Genomic DNA, 15,887 nt, shown 5'->3' on the forward strand with positions numbered 1-15,887 from the left:
ACAAATGTCTACATAAATGAACATCTAACAAAAAAAGAATGCTGACATCGCTAGGGAAGCAAGACTATTGAATAAACAGAAACATATTGTTGCTACATGGGTCTGGAACTGCAGGGTATGGATAAGAGAAAAAGAAGGAACTAACTGTGTACAAATCAGAAACATTGATGACCTCAAAAAATACAAAACAGAATAGACAAGAGTGTGATACTAGTCAGGATTCACAATAGCAAAAAAAATATTCTATAATGGATTCAAATTACAAAATATATGACTTGGATAGTAAAAATTTTAGATCTTTAAGTCCATCTCATGAAAAATCGGAGCAGAAACAAAGGTGTTGCGTCTATATTTTTGTTGAGTGTAGATGAAGGTTTACTTGATTTAAATATAAATTGTGATTATTATGAAGAAGAAAATTTAAATAGTGGGGTACTTATGGAAGATATGCAATCACTCATCCATTTCAACAGTCGAAGTTTGTTTTGTAAGCTGCCAATAATAAGAGATTATCTAAGAACATTTAAAAATCAATTCAGTGTGATTGCAATTACAGAGACTTGGCTTAATGATGTTAATATGGATGATGTTCAAATAGATGGATAGGAGCTTTATTTTGTAAATAGGAAAAATAAAAGAGGTGGTGGTGTTGCCGTGTTCATTAAATCAGATCTGAAGTGTAAATTTGTAGTAGAAATTATAGTGATGGAGGACAGTGTTATAGAAATGGTGACAGTGGAAATTACTAATGAAAATGCTAAAACTATTTTTATATGCTGTGTCAACAGGGCACCTGGGTCTTGTGTCAAGCAATTTACTGACAAGATGATGGAGCTGGATGATCAAATTAGAAACAAAACCTGGTTAATGTGTGGAGATTTTACTGTTAATTTAGAAACTCCTGAGGAACAAAGAATATCAATGGACTTTGTTTTTTTATTTTTTTATTTAACCTTTATTTAACCAGGATAGAGACCCACTGAGGTTAAGAACCTCTTTTACAAGGGTGTCCTGGCCAAGAGGCAGCAAAAATACAAACAGTTACAACATAATGGCAATGATAAAACACTCAATCATTAAAAGCAGTTACAAGTTACTAATGCAGCCTCTGAAGCTTTCAGTTTGGTTTTGAAGACATTTAGTGAAACCTGCTCAGTCATTTTCCTGGTTTTCTGCAGCTGGTTCCAAGCAGAATGAGCAGAGCAGGCGAAGGCTCTCTTTCCTAACTGCGTGCGAGCAACAGGAACAGACAGTAGCAACTGATCATTAGACCTTAAAGAATGGGAATCAACATTTTTCCGTGTGATTAATGTGCAAACATAAGGAGGTAACAATCCAAACACAGCCTTTTAAATAAAAACATGCCAATGATTTTGTCTTCTAATTGCCAATGACAGCCATTTCACTCGTGAATATAATTCACAGTGATGTGTTATGGCTCTACAGTTTGTGATGAACCTCAGAGATGCATGGCAAACCGAGTCCAGTTTTTGTAGCATAGTTAAAGAAGCATTCGTATATATAAGATCACCATAATCTAGAACAGATAAAAAGGCTGTAGTGACAAGTAGCTTTTCTCCTTCAAAAGAAAAACACGACTTATTACGGAAGTAGAAACCCAGGTTTAGTTTTAATTTTTTCACTAGTTTATCTACATGAGATTTAAAGGTAAGGGAGTTATCTACCCAAACACCTAGGTACTTATACTCATGAACCATCTCTATGATTTTCCCTTCACAATGTGATTACTTCAGGAACACTATTGTTGATTGTTGATTTAATGTATAGTTTAGGTTTATTCCCCCTGATTAATAAACCAACCAGAATCACATCTCACAGTGCTACAATCCTTGATAGTATTTTCACAAACAAAAAGGATGATGTTATGAGGAGTGGGATACTGATGACAGATATTAGTGACCATTTACCTGTTTTTGCTATATTTAAATATAAACATTTGTTAAATAAAAATATTACTATCAATTACAAAATAAATAAGTCTGTTAAAGCACTGGAAGCACTAAATAAGATCTTAATAAACAAAACTGGAAAGAAGTACATGTCAGTCATGTCAATGCTGCATATACATCTTTTATGAAATTATTGATGGAATCATATAATAAAAATTGTAAGTTAATAAAAAGTAATGGTAAGAGGAAAAACCAGTCATGGATGACTGAAGGAATAAAAAATGCTTGTGCAAAGAAAAATAAATTGTATAGGTGTTTCTTAAAATTGCAAATAAAAGAAGCAGAAGACAAATATAAAAGATATTAAAATAAATTGACAACGATAATTAGGAAACAAAAAAAGAATTACTATGGTGAACTATTGAATAAGAATAAAGATAGCATAAAAGCTACATGGGGAATAATAAATAGTGTGACAAATAAAGATAAAACAAAATCAATAATTCCTGATTACTTTGTCAAGGAGAATAAAGACATTCATCACTGCTTCCACAGTTTTCCAAAATAATAGAAAAGTTATTTGTATCAAGGTTGGATAAATTCATTGAAAAACAATTTTAAATAATGAACAGTATGGTTTTAGGACCAAACATTCAAGAGCAATGGGAATAATGGAACTAATAGACAAAATATCTACAGCAATAGACAATAAAAACTATTTCATCAGTATATTTGTTGACTTGAAGAAAGCTTTTGATGTTATCGATCACTCGAGGTTACTTCAGAAATTACATCAGTATGGAGTAAGAGGTGTGGCACATCATTGGGATAGAAGTTATTTAACCCTCCCACTGTCCTAATGGGTGTGACCCCGCGAGGAAAGTGTACCATTGAGCAGGGTTGATGGTTTATCCCTTGGGTCCATGTGGCAGGGGTGAGGAGTGAGTACCACCTCACCCCTGCCACGTGGAACTCAAGGGATAAACCATCAACCCTGCTCAATGGTACACTTTCCTCACGGGGTCACCCATAAAGACAGTGGGAGGGTTAAAGAATAGAAAACAATTTGTCCAACTAAACAACACTAAATCAGAACTGCGGGAGATTAATTATGGTGTGCCACAAGGGTCGGTCCTTGGACCTAAACTGTTCATACTATTTATTAATGATCTTGTAAATGTATCTAAGCTGCTCGGTACTGTTTTATTTGCTGATGACACAACATTGTTCCATTGAGGGTCAGATATTAATGAAGTAACTAGAGTGATAAATGATGAACTGATAAAAGTTAACAACTGGTTTGACATAAACAGACTTTCACTGAATCTTAATAACACAAATTTTATATTGTTTGATGACAGAGACAAGAAAGATGTAACATTAAAATAAATGGAATGAACATTCAAAGGGTGAAAGCAACCAAATTCTTAGGAGTCATGTTTGATGAAGCTATCACCTGGAAGTCACACATAGGTTATATCAGAGGTAAAATTGCCAAAGCCATTGCAGTACTACATAAAGTAAAGTTTTTACTGAATAGTTCTGGATTGCTGACTTTGTATATCTTACTAATTGTTCCATACTTGACTTACTGTGTAGAAATATGGGGATCCACATGTAAAACTCATACACAACCACTGTTTATTCTACAGAAAAGAGCATTGAGAATCATTAATAACAATCACTATAGAGATCCATACAATCCGTTATTCATCAAATATAAACTACTGAAATTTTATGATCTAGCTAATATACAAAATGAGAATCTGCACACTTCAACCTGCGATGTAGGAGTTTATTGGTGAAGCTTTCAGTCAGAGACCTTCATCAGGAATATATATAATATATTAATATATGTATATTGTAACAATTTGAATGAAACAAATAGAGAAAAAAGGAAGAAAAAATAGTCAGGATTTAAAATAATGTTTTATTCCAAACTTTTTTTTTAATTAACCGCACCTTATGTTGTAATGGTAATAACTGTTAAATGTTCTGATAAGAGGTGGATAATGTTTCACAGGACTTTTATGATGGAAGATCAAAGGTCCAAGTCTGTTTTTCTGTCACATCCACCTTCAGAGGGATTCCTACCTGAATCAGATCTGGGTGAGTGGTGAGTTTGTTGGTGAGGTGTTTCTTTTAGCAGATTTTTTACTTTCTGACTGATATACATCTTCATTTTAATTCCAGTGGTTTCTTCCTGTTTATGATGGTGGAGCTGGCATTTTACCCTGCTGTGGCTCTGATGTATTTCTTCGGTGTGATGAGAGCCTCGAAGGACAACCTGGTGGAGCTGAACAACGGCGCGTCCATGAACGTCTTCTGTCTTTTTGTGTTGGCGCAGCCACTGTGTCTCGTTATCGGAGGATACACCGGCATGGCCACCTACATGCTCACAGCTTTGGTTTCCTACAACTTTTTACCGTGGAGAAAAACAAAACAGATGGACAAGAAGAATGCTTCAAAGAAAAAGAAATGAGCGGGACACACACTGAGACAAAAGACCAATAACACACACACACACACACACACACACATATATATATATTTATATATACACATATATATGCGCTTTGGGCTTCCTGACAGGGTTGCGGAAGGCGCTTTATAAATAAAGCTTTGATTGATTGATTTATATATATAATTTGTTTTTCAATTATTTTAATGAATTTGTTATATACACATCTCTATTTACACAAATAGTGATTAATGATCAATAGCTGTAGGAAATCAAATCATTTAATACTTTGAATCTATCATACATAATGATAGGAATCTGTTGTTGTTGATCACTATTCCTGTAAGATTTTTCAGTTTCTCGTATTTAAACTGTGGTATTAGTTTAAAATTTTTAAAGTTACTTTAAAATACTTAGTTGACTATCTGACCTGTTCTATGAAATAAAGTAGGTAATTTATTTTTGATCTTTTGTGTATTGGAGCTAAGTGCTTACTGCAGCATTCAACGTCACACCACATCCGATTATTGTTTTAGCCTGTTAGCGTTAGTAGTGGTGGGCTACAATCATGAGTGCAGGTTCTTGATGCTTTTAGATGTTTCTCTGCTTGATCACTGAAGATTTTATTAAAATGTGTGATTAAAAGCTCTTGCAGAACCTGATGAAAACTGAGGAGCCTAAAGCGTGTGAATGGGTGTATGTGCGTGGGTGAATAACAGGTTGTCTGGTAAAGTGCATTGAGGGGTTGTAGAACCCTCAAGGCAGAGACAGACTGGCAATATGTGAGTTCTGGAGGATCCCAGAATGGCCAGTGTACACTAGGGTGTACAGTAGGGTATACAGTAGGCCTATCATGATCTGCTCTGGAGTGGTTCTTCTCATATGTGTCTGTGCCTTCTTTCTTTAGGTCTTCCCTCACCCATGGTGCCCCACAGAGTTCTGTGCTGGGGCACCTATTCTTCCTCATCTATCTGCTTCCTCTTCAGCACATTATCACAAGTGATAATGAAGCCAGCAGGTTACCCTTGAGGGTAACAACAAACACTAATCAGTCAATCCTAGGTGGTAGTGAGGCAGCGTAATAAATCATGAAGGGAAGTGAACAAGGAGTGGACAGTGGAGTGGGGGACAGGTGCAGGGATGGTCCTAGTTTAGAAGATGCTCTCTGGAGAGCTGGGTCTACAGGAGTTTCTTGAAAATCAAAAAGTTGTTCTGGTAGTGCTGGGTAGGTCATTCCACATCTGTTGTTTGAAATATTTACATTATCTACATACATCTACAAATAATCAGAGGCTAGCCTAATATCAATATCACCATCCTAAACAATTAAAAATAGCACCATCAATCTTCAAATTCTCTTCTCACAGTTCCCCACTTGATTTATACCACTGGAACCTATAAAGTGTGTGCAAACCCCCAGAGACACACCTGCTGGGAAAGGGAAACAGGAAGAGGTGAGAGCACACCCAAAAGTAAAATGTTTGTTCAATTAATAAGTTTCATCATTAGTTTGACTTTTAGTCAAATCAATTATTTCATTAATTATTTTACAGAATCACCTGTCAAATAAACATACCAAAAAATAAAATACATTTCAATAATCAATATATGTTTGCTTCATTCAATTAGTTGATAAGTTTGTGTGACCAAGATAATATATAAAGTCTATTGGATGTGACAGCAGCCTGTCATCACAGAGAACTTCATAGTCCCATGTGAAGAATGGGGGAGGGAGAGGGGCACAGTAAATGTCTGTGTCCAACTCCAGGGGGAGTTTTTAATTCTTAAGTCTTCAAGGCCAACACTGGGGAGCAAAATTCTAATTACAGTAATAATTTTGTAACAGGCCAGATATTAATTTTCCTCTCTGCCTTCTGTGGTCTCAAGGCCACCAAATAGCCAAATCAATGGGTCAGTTTCCACCAAGCCAAGTAGAAAATTTCTCCAAGCTGTTTTCCATTCGGCATACAAGTTCTTAAACTACAATCAGTTTGCTGCTTGCAGTTAATCTCCTGCATCTGAGAATTTGCAGCATGACACATACCTTCTCTGAGCTCTGGAAACTTGCCAGTGGCTTCCATCATGTCCAAAATCTTCCTATGCACCAAGAACTCACCCGCTGCCTTTTTTTAAACCAATTATGAAATCATACATCTGAAATAAAACAGGCTTGCTTGTTTGTTTTTTTTTGTTTTTTTTTTTTTGTTGTTGTTTTTTTTCCAGAATTTAATGCTGCATTTTGACTCTTTTTTTTACCTCATGGCCTAAAGGTGTGAGATGACCTAGAGTTACTAAAGTCTGACCACATTTAGAACAAAATCTTTTTGGATTTATATATATATATGTATATATATATATATATATATATATATATATATATATATATATATATATTTTTTTTTTTTTTTTTAAGGAGGACATTGCATACTTATGAACAGTAAATAACTGTAAATATGCCAGATCATAGCCTTAGGCTAATTTCCTGCAGCCCTCTGGCAGGTTGATGTTGCTAAAACAAATAAAACAATCAATAGCATACACATAGAAATAAAACAGTAAAATAACACAAGTAAGAACATATTGCTCAACAGGGACACAAACAAAAACAAACATAAGAGCATATTGTACAACAAGGACACATACGTGTTGGTTTAGGATTGATGTCAGGTAATGTGTATATTGAACATCTTGTAGCCACAGTTTCAATTCTCTTGTGTCAGGTTACAGGTCATAAGTGTCAGGTTACAGAAAGTATGTTGTCCCAGAACGTTGAGTCCTGAAATGATAATATGTTTTGAGAAAAGGATGCTCATCTAAAAGGAAGCTAAAAATCACCTTTAATGGTGGCCCGAGTTACTTTGGGAAAGTTATTTTTGTGATTTTTGCTTAATGAACTCATTCAATGGTGGGGGGTTAGTTTATTAAGTTTAGGAGCTTTAAAGTTACAAAAGAGTCAAATCTGAGTCAATAATGATTTTTTTTTTCATTTTAACTTTGGGATATTTAATAGGACAACTGGATCAACTGATCAGAGTTTTATCACTTTGTAAAGTCTGTCTGTAAAGAAACTCTACGAATACCATATTAAGACTAATAAATCTCTCTCCTTGTGTGTGTGTGTGTGTGTGTGTGTGTGTGTGTGTGTGTGTGTGTGTGTGTGTGTGTGTGTGTGTGTGTGTGTGTGTGTGTGTGTGTGTGTGTGTTAAACCTGAAATCATAGATGGTGTGTATGAAATGGGATCAAAATGAACTGTCTGGTTGATGCTTGCTGTGTATTTTTAAGACACAGGTGGTCATTTATATTAGTTATTTTAGAGAAGAATCCGTTGTTTTATTTTCATGTCAGACATCGAGACTGAATCAGTTTCTACATTTAAGGGTGTATTTTCTTTTGTTTGAGGTTGTTCAAAAATATGTTTATCTTTTTTATTTCTGCACATTTGCAGTTTGTCCTATTGGATGTTTTGGTCTATATTCTCTGTTACCTCAATTATTTTCACATTATTGGTTCTGTGTCTCTTTTTTGTCCATCTACAAATCGTTTCTCACATATTTTCAGCAAACAGGTGATCATTATCCTCCTTGGTTGCAGTTTCACAGACAAATCTCTGTTATCCAAGAAGCAAGTCTTTTGAAGAGATAAACTTTCGATTTCAGATAATTACTGAGCCATTTCTGTCATGGTCTGTTTATGGCACACTGTAATTAAACCAGATGGATATGAATGACCAGAGCAATCAGTCCAAACAATAACAAAAAGGAAAAAGGGAAGCCATTTTCAAACCTATGAGGTTTAACTGTCAGTTTAATATTTGGATAAAACACATGTTTGACATTATTAATAATACATTTTAAATGTATTATATATAGAAAATAATTATATTTTATTCTCAGTCGCATATGAGCAGAAGAAAATTTTGAAAAATTTGTAATGTCCAAAAGGGTCAATTTTCACCTATATATTGGCCAATATAATACCTTTCATCTGCAGAAATAAATCCACTTTCTGTTTGGCCTTCCAGAACCAGAAGGTTCTGCTCAGTGAGTGTTTACATACAGAAGACAAAACATCCACACAAACATTCTCTCCTAAGGTTCCTGCACTCTCTGCATGAAAGCTACACGTCAACAGCTTTCACTCTGAATAGGTGAAAACTCCTTGATTTTACAACTCATAAGTTACAATAATCAAACGTGATAAATGAACAAGAGGTTTAAATCAAATGTTTGAATAATCTGTGCTTAAATCAATGATGGCAGGGAAATGAATTTTGCTCTTACAATGATCCATTTATATCACAAATCACTATGTGTTTGATTTAACAAGTTAATCATTGTTTCCACTCATACATTACATTAAGATACATATTAAGCTTAATATGCACCTCACATAAGCATTTTAAGACATTCTCATTCACAAAGTGTTAAAAACTTTCTGTATCTAAGGAGGGTGTGGCTTTCTGAGGGATGTTGGTAAATACTCAGAAACGTGTCAAATTCTGATTGGCCAGACTTGGCCAGAAATCATAGCAAAGTAGTTTAATAAAACAAGAATTACTTCCAGAGTTTTTCAGTTTCCAGCTAACTCCCGATTCGGCCAATTCGGGGAAAAAGCCTCTTTTGAAACAATCTCCTTTGACCTCCTGTCAAAGCCTCTGCAATGCTGCAGCTGATACCAGACAACCGGCTCTTCTAATAAGCATCAGCCTTAGATGCAAATAAGCAATCCAGCCTCCTGCCTTCACCTCGATGGATCTCAGCCTGGACAGGTCCTATCGGAGCTATCTACGGGTTCCTGACATCAGAGTTCCCACCACCGGCGGTGACCCGCATGACCCCCCGGATCAATTGAGGACCGCCACACCAAGGATGCGTAGACTTGGCACGACAGATTGCATCTGATGCTGTTTTTAATAAACAACTCTCTAGTTTATAACAAACAACAACTTCTTTTACACTCAGATTTTGCAATTTCTCTCAGATACAAAGAATGGTTGCTACAACATCTCACATCATAACACCTCACATCCACCACACCACATTATTCATATCTTGTCATGTATAAATTATTAGTTTAGGAAAAATAATTAAATTCATTTTATAAACTATATACTGACTCTGTCTGAATTAATACGGTGTGTTTATGGTCCCTGAATAAGCAAAGAATACTAGAACCTTCTGATTAAACATTCAAAGATCAATCAGATTGACATTTCATATTTATATGGAATCATCACATCATATTGGTCATAATTAATATGTTTTAATTCCTCTACAATTTCATTAATATTTTCCAGTTTTGAAGTCTGTAAAATGTTTGGGGCAAATTTTTACCAACTGTTCATTATATCTCGTATTCTTACCACCTTGTTTTCTATCAAGTTGGGTTTTCACTATAAAATGTAAAAAAAAAACAAAAATGTTCCATCAAAGGCAGCACAAACTGGACATGATGAATTAGCTTAATTCTAGATTTGTTGCCAAGGAACTGCTGAACCTGCACTTTCTCCTTCTGATGAAGCAACCAAACCAATCAAAGAGTACACAGAACAGAGATAACAACTGTATCAGGCTGAGTCCAGGTTGCCATGGTAACACTGAAAGCGGATAAAAATCCCATCTCAAACTAATCCAAATCAGAATAACTTGAACTCTTAATGACACGTTCTATCGTTGCATTAGGGTCAGTGTGATGGTTGTAACATGAAGATAAACTAGAACAGTTTAACTTTAAAGGTGTAGAACTCTGAAAAAACATTTTTTTAAATTGTATTTCTGATTATAATCAGTCTTTCATGCAGACTGAACATGAAAATAGTCTCCTACACTTATCTCCTGCATTAGCTTCTCATACAAAATAGACACTGAAACTCTAGGATTAGAAAAGCCTGACAGATCTACGTCAAACTGTCACTTAACATTCATGGACTCCCCCATCTTGACTCACGATGGGGAAGGCTGTTGTTGCTTAAGCGTCCAGGAAACGGCAGAGGATGTCTTGAGTAGTAGAAGCTAACTGTTAGCATAAGCAACTCCACCACACAGAAGAACTCCTCCAGGCTTGTGTTATTTGCGGAGATAAAACATCAAGGTTGCAAGTCAGTGGTAGAGTCGCGTTTCTGTTATCCAATCCTCCAAACATCAGAAAATAAGACTCCATAACCTGCCGTCAGTCCCATTTCAAATGGTCAGCATCAGTAAATGCATAAACAGCTTAAAATCTTTTCAGTTTCAAATATTGAGCTATTTTTGTAGCAACCATTGACTTGCAACACATATCCTGTCTGCTAACAGACTGCATGAACTTTAGGAATATAGTAAAATAATGCATGCTATTTAAGTCATCAGCAATAAATTCATCTTTGGTATTAAAACTTACAGGCAGTGTGCATTTTTTCAAGGTGTTAGGGATTTTATCAAAATGTTTATCAATAACCCATTTCCTGTAGTCGAAGAGAACAGGAAACAATGAGACAACAAGTCAGGCAGTTATAACTGTGGCATATGCACGAGGCACGAGAGAGAGAGAGAGAGAGAGAGAGAGAGAGAGAGAGAGAGAGAGAGAGAGAGAGAGAGAGAGAGAGAGAGAGAGAGAGAGAGAGAGAGAGAGAGAGAGAGAGAGAGAGAGAGAGAGAGAGAGAGAGAGAGAGAGAGAGAGAGAGAGAGAGAGAGAGAGAGAGAGAGAGAGAGAGAGAGAGAGACGTGTGTGTGGGGGGGGGGGGTGGCTTGTGTGGGTGTGTCTGAATAAGTGAGCATGCAAAGAGGCATGGAGTAATACATATTACATTCACTTGATTGAATCAATGATCAAGAAATAATAGACATAAAATTTCCATAACACAAGGAAAATATTCATAGATATTCTGATAACTTTTAATCACAACTAGTAGCAGTCATGCAACCCAGCCAGTTGCTTTTGTTTGTTCCGTTTCTGCTTTTGTGTCTTTATTTCGTCATAATGTGCCTGAAACCTAAAAACTGGACAACTGGTACAAAAATGGTGAAGCAGTCAGTGTTTGAAAGGGATGTCCTTAAGAAATGGTGGGAAAATCCAGCAAATAGCCCATGAGAGACCTGAGAGGCATCATCCTTCAGTTGATCCATCTGCTGTGCAGGATGACAAGTTCTCAGCTAAAAGCTCTTGTGCACAGAAGATGCTATTTTTACGCTTGTCAAAATCTGTTATCCTTGGCATTTTCAGTAGAAGCAACTAAAGAAAAAGAGTCTTTGCAACAAGCTGCTGGTAACAAAAGTGCCTAAAGATACGATTTTAAATTAGTTCTTTGCCAGGTTTTTATTCGTGGGCAAACTTGTGCCTTTATGAATGATTTATGATGAAGAAGCCTGCATGTTTGGTGGTTGTTACAGTGGTTTCTTTATTGATTTGGACACAGTCACAACGGCCTTGGGTCAGAGAATATAAAACAGACCAGTCCTGTAAACTTTGCTGGCGTTCTAATGAAATAGTATCCCAAAAAATATATCATTCCATGGCCTATTTTAGGGGGTGGATCTACATTTTAGTAAGTGATTGCATGACAGAGACTGATTGATCGAGTATGAGAACTGACTCATAAAAGAGACAAGATGGATTCTCTAAAGTTTGCTTTCAGGAGACAGCAGACGGCCGGGATGTGACGAACTTTGAGTAAGAATGTTTGTTTGTCACTGGCATCTTCAGATGATTTTCCCCTCCTCTGAGACGATAATGGCCGTCGTACATCACGGCGCCTGCGTCTCCCATCGTGGCTGAGACAGGCGCAGTCTGACATGAGTTAATGATCAGAGTTTAAAAAGGAAATGAAGATTTACGAGTTTGGAGTCTGTATTTCTACTGCTGAGGAGGGAGGAAATTAATCAGGATGATTTGCATTCCTGAAGCTAGAACATGCAACAGTTTAAAAAGGTAAAACCTGAGTGTTTAATCTTTGCTTTAAAAACACCTCAAAGTGAGAAAAGTTGAAGAAAGTGTACCTAAAGGGAAAAAATAAGTTTCTTTGAACCAAAAGAACATTCTTGAGCCAACAATGGATCCTTCATTAAATATTTATTTACATTACTTACAGTCAAATGGTCTTACATAGATCAGTTACATGCAAACTGTCACATTTATAGACATTTAAAAAACACTGTACACACATTTACAGTCCAGAGGGAATAGTCTGTCCAATAAAAGGCACAAATGACCTTTGAACCTACGCCTGTGCACTTATCTTACTGACACTGTGTTTACAACTGAGACCTGGATAGTGACGGGTGTTGCTGTGTTGATATGCAGCAGAACGCCTGATCAAGAGCCCTGAAGTCTAAAAGCAAGCCGAGGCGGAGCCCTTTCTGCCGCCGTGATTAAGCGACCGGACGACAGAACAAAAGGACCATCAAGAGCTGGAACAGAATGAGGATATGCGGTGATCGATTATCCTGCATTAACTTTGTGTTTCTTTAAGGCAGTCAGGTCTGCTGACTTAGGCTAAAGCAGAAGCGTCGACCACTAAGGTTTCATTCTCCATATGGTCATCAGAAGTATAGTCTGGGAGCGACTACAGGTGGTAAGGCATAATCTGTTAAACTGGCATGAATCTCGATACAGAGCTCTGCAGGAAACAGTTTGCCTGTGGAAACTGGTGCAAATGCTTCCTATCTGCAAATTGACAATTTGTTAAACAACACCCCCAAGACCCATGGGTGGTAAATCTGGAGCTGAAACAGTGTCTGTGAGCAGATCGCATTAGGCTCATTTCACTTATATATTATTTTAATTAAATAATAAATAAATGCTTGGTAGCAGCTTGGTTCTGACCATCCTCTGGTGAAGAATTAAAGATTCTAACTGGGAAAAAAAGCAAAAAGCTAAATTAAGACGTATTTTTAGACCTCTACACAGTTGTTGCCAAATATTTGAAATGTTTAAGCTTTGTGAAAATGTTCAATACACATTCTTGAGCACCTATTCACTTCCTGCAACCACTGATGGCAGAAATACACCTGGATGCCACTATTTTAGCTCTGTCACACTGAATACATCAACCTAATCAAACCAGAGGGAGGTGGCTACATACCTGAGGATGTGGCTCTCTACCACTAGTTTTAACCAACCTAACAGAGCTTTGCATTGTGGGAAACAGCTGGTGAGGTAGACTGCCACAATGCAAATGGGAATTTCTTTTTCCTACATCAGGATCACGTGTAAGAATGTTCTAGTTTCTAAGTGCAAAAGCTAAACTGTGCAGTCACACAGTTTGAAATGTTTGTTGGAATTGAAACAGGAGTTAGTAGTCAGAAATACAGACACACACATATATATATATATATATAAATATAGCCGGAGCTTGTGGCAGAGGTTGAGCGGTACCGGCTAGATATAGTCGGACTCACCTCGACACATTGCATTGGCTCTGGAACCCGAGACCTTGAGAGGGGTTGGACACTCTACTTTGCTGGAGTTGCTCCGGGTGAGAGGCGGAGGGCTGGGGTTGGCTTTTTGTTAGCCCCGAGACTCTCTGCCTGTGTGTTGGGGTTTACCCCGGGGGACAAGAGGGTAGCTTCCTTGCGCCTTCGGGTCGGGGAACGGGTCCTGACTGTTGTTTGTTCTTATGGGCCAAATATCAGTTCAGAGTACCCACCCTTTTTGGAGTCCCTGGGACGAGTGCTAGATAGTGCTCCATCAGGGGACTCCATTGTCCTGCTGGGGGACTTCAATGCTCACGTGGGCAATGACAGCTTGACCTGGAGGGGTGTGATTGGGAGGAACGGCCCACCTAATCTGAACTCGAGCGGTGTTTTGTTATTGGACTTCTGTGCAAGCCGCAGTTTGGCCATAACGAACACCATGTTCGAACATAAGGATGCCCACCGGTACACTTGGTACCAGGGCAGCCTAGGTCACAGGTCGATGATAGATTTTGTAGTCGTATCATCTGACCTGCGGCCGTATGTTTTGGACACCCGAGTGAAGAGAGGGGCGGAGCTGTCAACTGATCACCACCTGGTGGTGAGTTGGATCAGATGGCAAGGGAACATGCCCCGTAGACCTGGCAGACCCAAACGCATAGTGAGGGTCTGCTGGGAACGCCTGGCAGAAGAACCTGTCAAGACGGTCTTCAACTCCCACCTCCGGCAGAGCTTTGACCACGTCCCGAGAGCAGTGGGGGACATTGAGTCCGAGTGGGCCTTGTTCCACTCTGCGATTGTCGAGGCGGCTGTTGCTAGCTGTGGTCGTAAGGTGGCCGGTGCCAGTCGTGGTGGCAACCCCCGTACCCGCTGGTGGACACCAGAGGTTCGGGGAGCCGTCAGGCTGAAGAAGGAGGCCTACAGGGCGTGGCTGGTCTGTGGGTCTCCGGAGGCAGCAGACAGGTACCGGATAGCCAAGCGGGGTGCAGCAGTGGCAGTTGCCGAGGCAAAATCTCGGGCGTGGGAGGAGTTTGGTGAGGCCATGGAGAAAGACTATCGATCGGCTCCAAAGAGGTTCTGGCAAACTGTCCGGCGCCTCAGGAGAGGAAGGCAGCAACTCGCTCACACTGTTTACAGTGGGGATGGGGAGCTGCTGACGTCAACTGAGGCTATAGTCGGACGGTGGAAGGAATACTTTGAGGAGCTCCTCAATCCCACCAATGCGCATTCCGAGGAGGAACCAGAGCTGGGAGGCCTAGGGATGGACTGTCCGATCTTGGGGGCAGAAGTTGCTGAGGTAGTCAAACAACTACACAGCGGCGGAGCCCCGGGGGCGGATGAGGTTCGTCCTGGGTATCTCAAGGCAATGGATGTTGTAGGCCTGTGATGGTTGACACGTCTCTACAACATTGCGTGGTCATCGGGGGCAGTTCCTAGGGAGTGGCAGACCGGGGTGGTGGTCCCCATCTTTAAGAAGGGTGACCTGAGGGTGTGTTCCAACTATAGGGGGATCAAACTCCTCAGCCTCCCTGGAAAGGTCTACTCCAAGGTACTGGAGAGGAGGGTCCGATCGATAGTTGAATCTCAGATAGAGGAGGAGCAATGTGGTTTTCGTCCTGGCCGTGGAACTGTGGACCAGCTCTATACCCTTGCAAGGGTGATGGAGGGGGCATGGGAGTTTGCCCAACCAATCCACATGTGCTTTGTGGATTTGGAGAAGGCTTATGACCGTGTCCCCAGGGGCACCCTGTGGGGGACGCTCCAGGAGTATGGGGTGGGTGGCTTTCTGTTAAGGGCCATTCAGTCCCTTTACCAGAGGAGCGTGAGTTTGGTCCGCATAGCCGGTAGTAAGTCGGACCTGTTCCCAGTGAGGGTTGGACTCCGCCAGGGCTGCCCTTTGTCACCGGTTCTGTTCATCACTTTTATGGACAGAATTTCTAGACGCAGCCGTGGTGTGGAGTGTGTCGAGTTTGGTGGCAGGAGAATCTCGTCTCTGCTTTTTGCGGATGATGTGGTCCTCCTAGCTTCATCCAGCTCTGACCTTCAGCTCTTGCTGGGTAGGTTCGCGGCCGAATGTGAAGCGGCTGGGATGAGGATCAGCACCTCCAAATCTGAGACCATGGTTC

The sequence above is a fragment of the Nothobranchius furzeri genome, chromosome 3 (genome assembly GCF_043380555.1).
Source record: "Nothobranchius furzeri strain GRZ-AD chromosome 3, NfurGRZ-RIMD1, whole genome shotgun sequence".
NCBI lineage: Eukaryota > Metazoa > Chordata > Actinopteri > Cyprinodontiformes > Nothobranchiidae > Nothobranchius > Nothobranchius furzeri.